The sequence below is a fragment of the Cydia amplana genome, chromosome Z (assembly GCF_948474715.1).
Source record: "Cydia amplana chromosome Z, ilCydAmpl1.1, whole genome shotgun sequence".
Lineage (NCBI taxonomy): Eukaryota > Metazoa > Arthropoda > Insecta > Lepidoptera > Tortricidae > Cydia > Cydia amplana.
In genome coordinates, this window is record NC_086096.1 from 36,937,562 (window position 1) to 36,950,227 (window position 12,666).

General features: G+C 38.8%; 1 protein-coding gene across 6 annotated transcripts in view; it reads right to left on the reverse strand.

The window, feature by feature from the left end:
* Positions 1-12,666, reverse strand: part of LOC134661262 (titin) — a 74,154-nt gene that overhangs the window by 42,282 nt on the left and 19,206 nt on the right. The gene's annotated exons all lie outside the window — the stretch shown is intronic.

The window sequence follows — 12,666 nt, forward strand, 5'->3', positions numbered from 1 at the left end:
TAAAAACAGAATAAAATAAATATTTCAGTAGGGCTCCCATACAACAGACGTGATTTTTTTTGGCCGTTTTTGCGTAATGGTACGGAACCCTTCGTGCGTGAGTCCGACTCGCACTTGGCCGGTATTTTATATAATTGCCTTGTTATATTCACACTTATGTAGTAACTATTTAGCCGTATTTTTTAATGCATTTCAGGATGCGTTGATGTCTAGTCTTTAACAACACCTAAATAAATTCTACATCGTTCTTGAAAATCACTACATAGTATAAAACAAAGTCGCTTCCCGCTGTCTGTCTGTCCCTATGTATGCTTAGATCTTTAAAACTACGCAACGGATTTTGATGCGGTTTTTTTTAATAGATAGAGTGGTTCAAGAGGAAGGTTGAGGTCTATACTGAACTAATAGCAACTCTTCGGTCATCGGTAGAACAAGCGCAAAATTATAGTTTTTATATTGATTTTTTACCTTTTAATCAAGACCAAATACCACGGAAAAAATCACACACAATCTAGATAATATATTTGCAAGGTTTTGCATGGAAAGGTACCAAGCTGCCAACTTAACTACCCAAATCGGCCAATGTCTAACAGCTTTACTTACTAAAACAACGCCTCGGCACTACCCACTCTTGCGTTTGAAATATATAAGGACATTACACCTACACGTCCTGTATTCATGGCTAGTATAATTTGAACTGACAATTCTTCTCCTTTTAATAATTTCCATAAACTGAATCGGCAACGAACTAGAATAACCTGAATAACTATAGAAGTCTGAGGGGCTACCGCGAAAACCGAAATTCGCAAATTGCGGGGATCTTTCTCTTTTACTCCAATGAAGGCGTAATTAGAGTGACAGAGAAAGATCCCCGCAATTTGCGAATTTCGGTTTTCGCGGTAGCCCCTCAGACTAGAGCTCAAAAACCGGTCAAGTGCGAGTCGGACTCGCGCATGAAGGGTTCCGTACCATTATGCAAAAAACGGCAAAAAATTGCGTTTGTTATAAGGGGGTGACACTTCAATAAACGAGACACGGGTATCAAGGCAAGGTGGTTGAGAAGCAGAATGCGAAGTTTGCAAAATATGCCGATGTCCTCATAAAAGCCTTTTCAGGTGAGGTTAGTCAAAGAGTATTTGTAACCGATTAGACTATTGTCAATATTTTTTCTGCAAAATAAACTTTTATAAAAATATTTTTTTTTTAACTTTTACTAAAAAAACAAACACAAGGTATCGATTATGCCTGATTTGCACAATAAACATATGCGACTTTAATTATAATAAGTAATATAAACTTTCACAATTCGTATAATTATAAAATAAGAGAATAAAAACGCTGGAAATAATCTAAGGGTATATTAGATATTCTTTTATTTCGAACTTTATTTTTCAAAAACAAGTAAAAAGTACAAAAGGCGGACTTAATGCCTTAAGGCATTCACAACCAGTTAACCACTGGGCTAAACAGAAATTATAGCTACCTACATATCATTTTAGCAAACTCACCGTCATAAAACAAATTAGCCAAAAAAAACTAAAGCTCACACACACGGCACTGCACTTTCCTAACGCACTTCACGCTTGACAATTTAATTCACGACGCCATCGTCCCGAGCGACCGCCGCGGACGCAAGCCCTGCACGTATGAGGCGCGAAGGCTGCGCTAATACGAATACTGAATAGGCGCCGGGCATTTTAATCACGATAAATATTGAAATGTACGGTCGAGTTCTTAAACATCTTTACAAGCCAACGTTCCAAAATATTTACTCTTCTAAGACACAGACAATGACACATGTTGAATTTTATAACAAAATCTAGTAAAATAGATAGCAAAAGAGCAATTTATCACAATAATGTGGATATTAAAATAAAATATTGAAAAAATACAAAAATACAGGACCTGAAAGTTTCAAAATAAAAGTTTTTTTGTAATTTCCAAAAACGATAAAAGTAAGGGTACCATTCGATTCCTTACATTTCATCCATAAAATATTGTATAAGTAGCAACTATACATATACATAAACGCAATATTTCACCGACAAAAACACAATTTTCTTGTTTTGTCCATACTACAAGATGGGCTCCCAGAGACCTTGACGTCACGTTCCCTTGTCGTTTTGTTTAGGGCGTTTCGCGAGTGAAGTGCGACTGTCGGCCTTTGACTACAATTTCTGACTTTTGTGTTACTTTAATGCAATGGGCCCCATATAGACATTTGATCCTAAAAACAAACCCGATCGATTGATACCATAAATGAAAATATCTGGGTGACCGAGCTTCGCTCGGAAAGCATATAAAAACTCGAAAATGCGCGTTTTCCCAGAGATAAGACCTAGCTAGATCGATTTTTCGCCCCCGAAAACCCCCGTATAGCAAATTTCATCGAAATAGTTAGAGCCGTTTCCGAGATCCCCGAAATATATATATATATATATATATATAAATAAATAAATAAATAAACAAGAATTGCTCGTTTAAAGGTATTAGAATTAGTCATGTAGCCTATTCGACTGTACATGATATTCGTAATTGTGTCGCTGAACTTCAACCCTCTCAGCAAATATCTAGTATATCTAGATATCTACCCTATTACAGTCTGTGCGGAAAGAGAAGAGTCGTGGAATATATGGGGCCAATGTATCAAGACATTCCACGACTCTCCTCTTTCCGAACATACTCTACCTTTACTTAATAGGTACATACTAAAATCGCATAATCCGACAGATTAGTTTTACCCGAGTTTGAAGAGCGACTCAATTTAAGATGATATTTTCTTGTTTCATTCTTTTAAGTGCATTTTTTCAGTATAAAGTTGTAGAACTTATTAATTTAAGTTTTTTTATGTGATAGCCAGCTCACGAGCAGACGAGCCAAATGATGACAAGCGGTGCATAAAAATATTTTAAAATTAAGAGGATAGACGACCGCTTCTCCATGAAAATGTAGTCCCCATTTTCCTCTCTGGATATTGACATTATCGAAATATTTCTTAGACAATTACATGTATGTTAACCATACATATCCTCTATACATATTACAAGAGTTAGGAGCGAAAACAAATTTCCTCATAGCATAGCGGCATGTACCAAAACTTAAAACTTAAATACGAAACCTATATTAAGGCGATACGGTGGGCGACTATATCTTGGAATAACTGTTAGAAAGCAAATAATTTACAGTCACATATTATTTCTGAGCAGGGGGCCAGTTATCTCTGCAGCTTATTGTACATTTGAGATTCATGGCTTAGAGGAAGGGACTGATATATAAATCAAATCAAGTTGCGCTTAATAAAGTTCGACTCTCCCGCTCATTTTGGCAGTTTATTTTTATTTCGATAATGCAGCCGAATTATTTATGGTACAATAAAACCTTGTTCCGCCTACGGTCGACGAACCCACGGATTTAGAGGTTATCATCATCATGTAGTATGTGAATCAATATAAGATTTTAGTACCATTTAGGGACCATTTGGAAGATATTTCTGTGTGTGAGATTCTCTTCTTGGAAGTCTTGTAAAATCAGATAGATCATGATATTGATAGGCATATAGTGAATAATGAAAATTATTCCCTGGTTCCCTGAGTCGACTGTCGTATGGAATCATAGACTAGGAATCCTCTAGACGGAGTTTAGAGCAATTATTTCATGAAACCGATGCTGCCAAAAATACTGGGGTGCGGGGGACGAGGTGAGCGAGTCCCGCGCCGTGATTGGTCCGTTCAAAGACACGGACGTCACACAAAGACACTTTGACTCGAAAATGGAGTAAAACTACCGTATATTTGTGGCAGAGGGGGTAGCGCTACTATGCTCAGTCTGGAGGATGTCTTGACTGTGTATGGAATTGATATGAAACACTATCGTCACAATCAAATAATCTACTCTTTATAGTTTTATACGGGTTTTAAAATAGAAAATGTGTCTAAAAATAACTGTTGTCTACGTTTCTCTATTAATCTTCTGGTTCTTTATTTCATGCATGGTGTAAAATAATTTATTTTAAATAGGTACAGTCAAATACCCTATCCGAGTACACAGTCGTGGCACAATAATACACTTAGGGTTGTTTTATCTCCTAGTCAGACTTGTATAGTTATTCTAGTTCATTGTCTGTATAACAACATTAAGAAGTTAGTAGATTGCTGTATAAATCACTTGTTAAGTTATTCAAGTGTGGGTTAACTCGCGCTATTAACATAGACATACATACATAATCACATGTAGACCTTCGGTTGTGTCATTAGAATACTTGAAGCAGGATCATTTGTTTCCATCGGTATTATCTAGAAATACCCAAACCTACCCGTCTATCAAGAGTTCCTACACCCACCAAAGCACCGCCTGAAATCTCGGAACCCACCATACGAAACAGCCAAAATTCTGCGGGAATGTGGGTTCAATATAAATGAGGAATGGAGAAAGGACTGGATGTCAGATCCGCCTAGACAGTCCCTATCGAACTTCGACCCTACAAAAAAGCCAGGATGTTTTTCGGCTCCCAGAAAGGAATGGTGCCAGATCAACCGACTTCGAACTGAGCATGGACGCTGTGCCGATTATATGTTCAAGTGCGGGTGGCGAGACTCGCCAGAGTGTGACTGCGGAGCTCCAAAGCAGACTATCCACCCAATAACAGTCGACTGCCCTAAGAGAAAGTTTATTGGCAACCATGAAGACTTGCTCGCTCCTAGTGAAGACGCAGCCCTATGGGCCAAGACATTGGATATAGTTCTTTAATTATTTATTACTTTCTAATACTTTAAGCGACTCGAATCTTGCCATACGATTAAATTAAATCTAGAAATAGGAATTGTACATAATACCTATTAAAAATAATTGATAGCAAAGGCATAACTAAACTACGCAACGTATGCTTTCCTCTGTGGTTCAGAACCCCTAGTGTAAATTTCATTCGATATCGTTACAAGAGTTCGTGTTTGAATTATGTTTATTTTTGTATGGGAATTGGAACAGCACGCCAAGCGGGACGTTTAGGAAACTCAAAATCCTATACAAAATGATACTAAGCGCAAACGCGAACCTCACGTCACGCTATCGAATGAAATTTACACTACGGGTACAGACTGCTCTATTTTTATAGAATCACCAACCCTTGAAATATGTTATGGGTGCAATGTGGATGCGCCTATATAGCCTGCGGTCATGATTCATGATTCGCGTTGCTTACAACTTACAAATGCTTCCTGCCTTGCAGAGCTAAACTGTGGAATGAACTGTCGCCCGCGTTATTTCCGGACCGATACGACCTTCAAAGAATAGAGCATACTCCCATCTTAAAGTCCGGCAATGCACTTGCAACTGCTGTATGTATTCGGTCGCCGACTCCAGGGGCCTTACCATGATGTCCTTATTGCGATTCTGTTTAGGACCTAAAACTGAACTGCTAAGGGACGGAGTTGTGCGACTTATATAGCTAAGTCCTTTATTCAGTTTAGGTCCTCAACAGAATCGCAATAAGGACATCATGGTAAGGCCCCAGCTAAGAAGAAATTCCTCTGTGCCCTAATATTCGCGATCCAAGTTGTCAATGACATTTGCCGATGACGTAACCGCGCCCACGCCGCACGGATAAGGCGACCGGCCTCGCCAAAGGCTGCACCGGCCTTATGCCTACGCTTAAGCTAACATGTGAAAGGTTAACATTTGTACGGATTCGGCAGGCTATCATTATCAAGTTATCTAAAAAATTAACACTTAAAAGTTCTTAGACTAAAGTTGCCGACCGACCAGGGTTGTAACAACCGGTCTGGCCTAGGTGGTAGTACATGATAAATATATAGTACTAGGTACAGAAGATTCACTCTCTAACAAAACGCGTCTATTACGACAGATATGACAAGCGCGAGCAGGCGTCCCCGTTCCGTAGCGGTGCGCGGCAACTACTATGGCTAGACACCAAAATTGGTGTGGGTCGCATGTACTTGTAGGTACTTGTAGCGACGCGACGAAATCGCGGTGTGAGCCACGCCTGGCGGTAGTGACCCTGGCTATGAAGCCGATGGTCCTGGGTTCGAATCCCGGTAAGGGCGTTTATTTGTACGTTCTTCCGGCCGGCTATATGCAACGGCTCCAGGGGGCCTAGCCAAGCTGACAACTGTAGAAAGAAAACGCCAGTCTAAACTTTAATCATTAATGTGTGGAAATAGCCACGTGAATTTTCGTTGGCTAGGCCCCCTGTAACATTAAAATGTACTAAAACCAGTGCCTTATGTTATCTACTACCAAACCAACCTGTGGCACCGATTCTTAAAACTGGTAAGTTTTGTACTACAGACCGATCACCAATAATATATGTTACGTGTTAAACGAAAAACAACCCTATGGGTTTGTGATAAAGGTTATGTCGGATGAACAGATGATGTGGTCGAGTCTTATGAGTTCTTAGGGTTGTCTAACGAATTCATTAGTGGAAATTATTAGGTAATTGTAATTTAGGAGGTAGACATCTAAGTGCTCGTCACTATCTCAGTCGCGGATCTTTAAAATCCTAATTGAAGTCTGCAAATGAGAAGCCATTGCGTAAGTATATGAACTATAAACATTTCATCAGTGCACAAGAGGCAGTCAAATAAAAAACCGTTCAAGTGCGAGTCGGACTCGCGCACGAAGGGTTCCGTGTCATTAGTGTCATTACGCAAAAACGGCAAAATGTTGTGTTACATAATATTATACAGTGGTAGCAAAAGATATTAACTAGTTCATTAAGAGCTCTTCAATTTGAGATGAAAATTTCATTTTCCGAAAAATATGACTAGACATGTTCGTTCCAGGGTACAGGGTACTTCGATTCAATTTTATTGAGCATGGTGTTTTGGCAGCCCTAAGCCCGGGCGGCCTCCATTCTTCTTTTGGAGCGACCACTTTCGCTTTTTGCCCGATTGCGTCGTGGCAAACCGCGCACTCGGGCGTTTTTAAAATTCCCGAATGGGACAGTAAAGGCTTATTTAGACAGTGTGAGAAGTCGTAGGCGAGTTTCATTACATTGCGTTATTTGATCGGTCGGCTGAATTGTTGCAACCTCAATGGTCCGCAATGTAACTAATCGCATGCAAGTTCGCGCGCCGTCTAAATGAGCCCTAATACTAATCAGAATGGGTGTTTCTGCAGAGTAGAACATTCCATGGTAAATTATATCTGTCGCGTCGAGTGATGGTCCTTAAGACAGTTTCTTTAAGTCTCTTTTGGATGGACTTAAATTTAAAAAAATATTAAGAAATAACGTATCGTATTTTTATTACACAACTTTAGGAACAAATCAAATTATTTTTATTAAATATTTTGATTTGATCCGGCCTTCACCACTTCCGGGCTTTGTCACTTTTTTTTAAATAATTGACATGTATTTCAGTTTGTATATTTATTAGTTAAATGTACATATCTAAATAAATTACTGTGCTAAAATCCCAAAAAATGTGTACAAACATTTTACGTGAGGGCTACTTCATATAAGATTGAATTATAAGAATTCTATTGTACCATCGCCCACACTGTAAACTGACAGACTGGACACACTGGACAGTTCGTAAACCTTATTACGAAAGGCATAAGGTCCACCGATGGACTGTTAAGAGCCTCTCTCTGTTTGTACTAATGACAATAGTCGTTTCACTAAACACCTTAAACCGGTAAATGCCGGCAACGCGTTAATATAGCACATTACATGTAACGTTATGTAACATATGCTAATGTACCATCGATATTAGTGTTACACTTGTACAGTGTCTCGTTTCTATGTCACTCGTATTTATGAGTGTTTGATGATAGGTACTAGGCTAGACTCGTGTTTTTTAGATGTTCAAAGTATCCAGTGGTTTAATGAAATCGCAGCCTAACATAAATTTAGTCTTAAGAAGATTTTGTTTCCTGTGTATGTGTGCTTTATTGGTTTAGGAATAAAGTACCTACTTTCCTTCTTCTTCGTGTAGGTAATTCAGTAACTTTATTCATTTTAGCGTTTGCGTCACATCACCGTAGTTCAGATTTTGATGACTGGTTTATGTTGGCCTAATGAATAGTCCAAGTGCGAAACCTCGCTTTGTCAAAACCCGAAAAAAAAGCGAAAATTTTGGATTTTTTTAGGATTGCGGATTTTATAACACTTAAAGACGAGTTTTTGAAGTTTCTTCCCAAGACGTTTTAAAGTAGACTAGAATTTTGCTACAATACGAGACTAGAATTGTTTCTGTATTGTATTGTATAATTTTTATAATCTTGAATTCGTTAAATAAGTGCAGTGATTGAGTATGTACTTTTGTCTAAGACTATGCCGCTTGGCACGATTGGTCCTTAAGGTCAAACAAAACTGATTTAGCCGGTAGCCACGAGACCGTACCGTGCCCCGCCAATAAGGGTAACCAAGGTTTCACCAGAAGTACCAGAACCCGAGTAGGTACATTACCGTCCCGATTAGACTGGTCGATAAACACAACCTCCTTGTTCCAAGTCGGCTGAACAAAGGCTTATAGCGGATACCGATTCGGTCCGTTGAACAAGTACCTAACAAACAAAGAGAACTGCTAGTCCAAGAAGTGGCCAAGTTTATGTACAATCGCCATCCGATATATCGGAGCGCTCAAGGTGCTCACAAATATCTGAACACGCCTCTGTTGTCATTCACTAAAGTGCGTGTTCATATAAGAGGTGATCGTGTAACATATGACATATGACAATACTGATTAATTGATTATTCAAAAATTTAATAGGGGACTACGTATAAAACGTTTTCCTTAATAAGAGTAGCAAGCTCGGCCGAATTTCATCTTCCCATACAAACAGAGTTTCGTTTGTATGGAGAACCGAGCTTGCCGACTCTTAAGTAACACAGTAGGTATATCAAGTACTATACTCGTACATATAAGTACGAATTGGTAAAGCTACATAAGACAGCGCATGCCATGGCGCTGTGTGGTCAACTGTTGAAAGTGGGGCGGTCGCAAGGACGTCTGCGCAAACGCAGATGTTCACAATACTTCCATTGGACATCGTGTGCGTGTGCGTTTAAGAATTTCCGTGTAAGAATAGGTAATGTATCTATCTTATGTAACTTTTGTGTTAAAATAACTAAGAAATGTTAGTAAATTCTCTATTTATAGGGCGTAGGCGAAAGTACGCAAACATGAAATGTATGGAGATGAGAATACATAGAGAATACGAGTATATCACATATTATTTTGAATATGTGATAATATTAGAGTCTATCTTAGGTAACTTTGCACCGATTTGAACATAATAAAGTGACGAGGTACCATTATATAAAATGACATCGCCACACGTTGTCATTGCATTGCAAATGACATGCAGAGTTAGCGTGGTCTCTAGATTTTTAAGTGTATCTCTGATTTCTCAAATGATGAATCGATTTTGTTTTTTGAAAGAAGGCCCGTAGATACCACTTGTTTTCTTCTTTGTTGTGTTGTTGTTGCGTCGTGTTTGTTGTGTTCTGTGGAACTTGCTAACTATAATATGTAAATAAAAGTCACTAGTAAATTGACATTCAGAGACAATTTTAATATGGCGGTTTGTTTACATAGTTAGCAAGTTCCATAGAATGACACTTTAGGTATGTATGTTTTTCATGATATTTTACGATATCTACAATAGCCTACCTAATAAAATAAAAACCGATAAAAATCGCGAACACTGGCACAGCCGTTTACAACAAACAGGCCCTTTGTAAACTCGAGTGACACCACAATGCGGTGGAAAAATGTCGCAAAATGGACGACGGCGGTACTACTGGTTCTAGGAGTACTCACAACATTGGCTTATATCTCAGGACTGGCCGTACGTGCACTATAAATGGTACTAATTCAGCGGTGTCACTCACGAATTCGAGCCAATCGTGTAGTCTAACGCAACTAGTTGCGACAAATCGCGCAGCCGCGCGCGCGTGGTGCGAACTCATCAACCAATCGCGTTGCAGCTTTTTCACACCGCTGTACTGGCCCCATTCATGCTCCATTCTTATTGCCCGTAAGGCTAGTCCTGAGATATATATATGTCAATGACTCACAACTAGGCCACGGGATAGGATGACTCACGCTAGACCGGGCCGGGGCCAGTGTTGACTTTTTCTACTCACAAATTACGGTGTATTTTAGTAAGTACTGCATCTTTTTAGACACCATAATTTAAGTGCCTATTTTCAAGTGACATTTTAGCATACCGTAAAACGGGGTGAGTAGGTTTCCCGGGGAGAAGTGGGTTATGAATGGGGAGAGAAGGTTTGAGAGGGGGGTGAGAAGGGATTTTACGGCTACTGCTACAAAAGTTATGTATTCCAATTTAAAATGGAGCTATAGTAATACGCATAATAAAAAAAAATCGATCCAACAATCTTCCGAAATCACCTTTGTATGAAAACCCCTCTCACCCCAAATAGGAGGCACTACGGGGTGAGGTGGGTTTTCCTCTTTATCGTCAAAGTTATGAAATGGAACTACTCAAATTAAATAAAAACTAAAATACAAACGTCCGGAACACTTATTATATACACCATTCAGTTTTCATATGTAAAAATAAAATGTTATCGAGGTTTGAATTTCAGTTTTGACCCTACTCACCCCATTTTACGGTACTTCAAAAAACTTTAGCACATTTTTGGCATATTCTAGACATTAGTCTAGCATTTTTTCTAAATCCGAGTTGGCATCACTGGCCGGGGCCCGGGGCCGGGCCGGAGCTTCCGGCGCTTCGTTTTCTATGGAAAGCACCACGTGATCACCGACCAGCCGTCATAGAAATTTACATGTCGGACGCCTCGGCCCGGGCACGGCCCGTTCTAACGTGAGTCATCCTGATGGTCAGCTCAGCTTAGATCTGGTTGACGGCGTGGCTGCATCAAGCTGATTTATTTAGCGTTAAGTGGCCAAGTAGAAATGTAAAATATATGTATATACTAATTATATTAATTATACTCGTTTTTAACCGACTTCAAAAAAGGAGGAGGATTGCTTCACTGTGATAACCGTGTATTGCGTATTTATTCTTGTATTCTATCCATTCTACTGCATGCCATTTGTATACCTCACGTACACTACAATAATAAACCCAGTGCATACATCGAGTAACACTAGTACCACATTTTCAAACATGTTCGATATAAAAGACGTGTACAAACTTACATTTGCGACCACATTATCGCCTATGCTGCGACTATTGTACTATTTTTATACGGGCATAGTCAATTCAGATTTTTCCCAGGTGCACGATAAGTTGGTAATGCTATAAATGTCATTGGATAATGGTCCCTAACGAGGTGGAAATACGAATGTTGGCCGACAGGATGGTTTGCATGCTAGGGTCGCCACTACGTGTAATTTGTTATTGAATCGGTGAAAACCGCATTTTTGCAGCTATGTAATTTTTATAGCAGTGCATTATTGTATTAATTATCATAACTCATGGAAAAAAAAAATTTGGCAATCGCGAGGATTTCAACGTTTTATTTACCTCTATTACTCCGAAAGTATACTTCTGTTTAAAGTTTTACTTGTTAAATCCCTAAGATAGGTACGAGTATATTACGCGCTATTTTACCTATACTAAAATTATATTGCTGTATGAAGGCTAACGATGTACAATTGAAATTAAATGAAAATTCGATAAGTTTTCGTTGATATTCTTCTACCGAACCAACATTAATCAGTGTATTCACATTTGTACCCACCGGACACTGAAAGGAATAGGTTTTTCATACAAATCATTCCCATTTGTCCCCGTTCGACAAATGGGAATACACCACTTTAACCTATAAGGTTTTGCTTAGAGTTTGCCCTTGTAACTATAATCTAATCTAGTTTCCGTGTGATTTTTATTATAGGGTTTGCCTTTGTAAAAACGTGTAACAATTCAATCAAAATTACTATTACTGTATTATTATTACTGTATTATTCCGTGTCTACGTTTTGATTTTACTTCATATTTGAACCCAAATATACTTACATAAAAACAACAGTGCCAACCCTAAACGTTGAGTACGCGATATCTACTATCGAAGCAGTTTCAATAAAACTGGCTCTTACAATGTACATTATACACTGATTGACGGTCAGATACACACTAGGTACTAGCAAAATACAATATTTTTCTATATAGGGTAACCACCGATGGAATATTACATAGACGAATCCATTGGTACATTTTGGACTTTAAAAAATAACGGTCCTAATGACTGACGCTTATTTATTTGACACGTAACACTCCCTCCACCGCTCCCTCTCCCTAAATATACCTCGCCCGCAGAATTTTACTCAATATACTTAAAATTTTACCAAATACATATATAATTTCCTGCTATTAAAAAAGTGATGCTTGATGGCTACTAAAAGTTTTTCTTATTCGATAAATTAAAATTCTACATGTCAAAGTTATTGCGCGGCATGACAATATTTGACGTTGTCAAGTTGCGCGCAGTATAGTTGAGTCGCTCGCGACTCAATACACGTGGGGTTGGTGGGATTAGACAGACTTCTATAGTTATAGAACTTATAGACTCTATAGAAGTCTGTCACAATCTGCATTAATTTCACTTTTAAAACGTCACAACCCTAGCGACAAGGAATGCATTATCTACCATCAGGTATACTCAATAGGACTGGTTCGGAGCAGGGATGTTGCGAACATCCGCATCCGCAT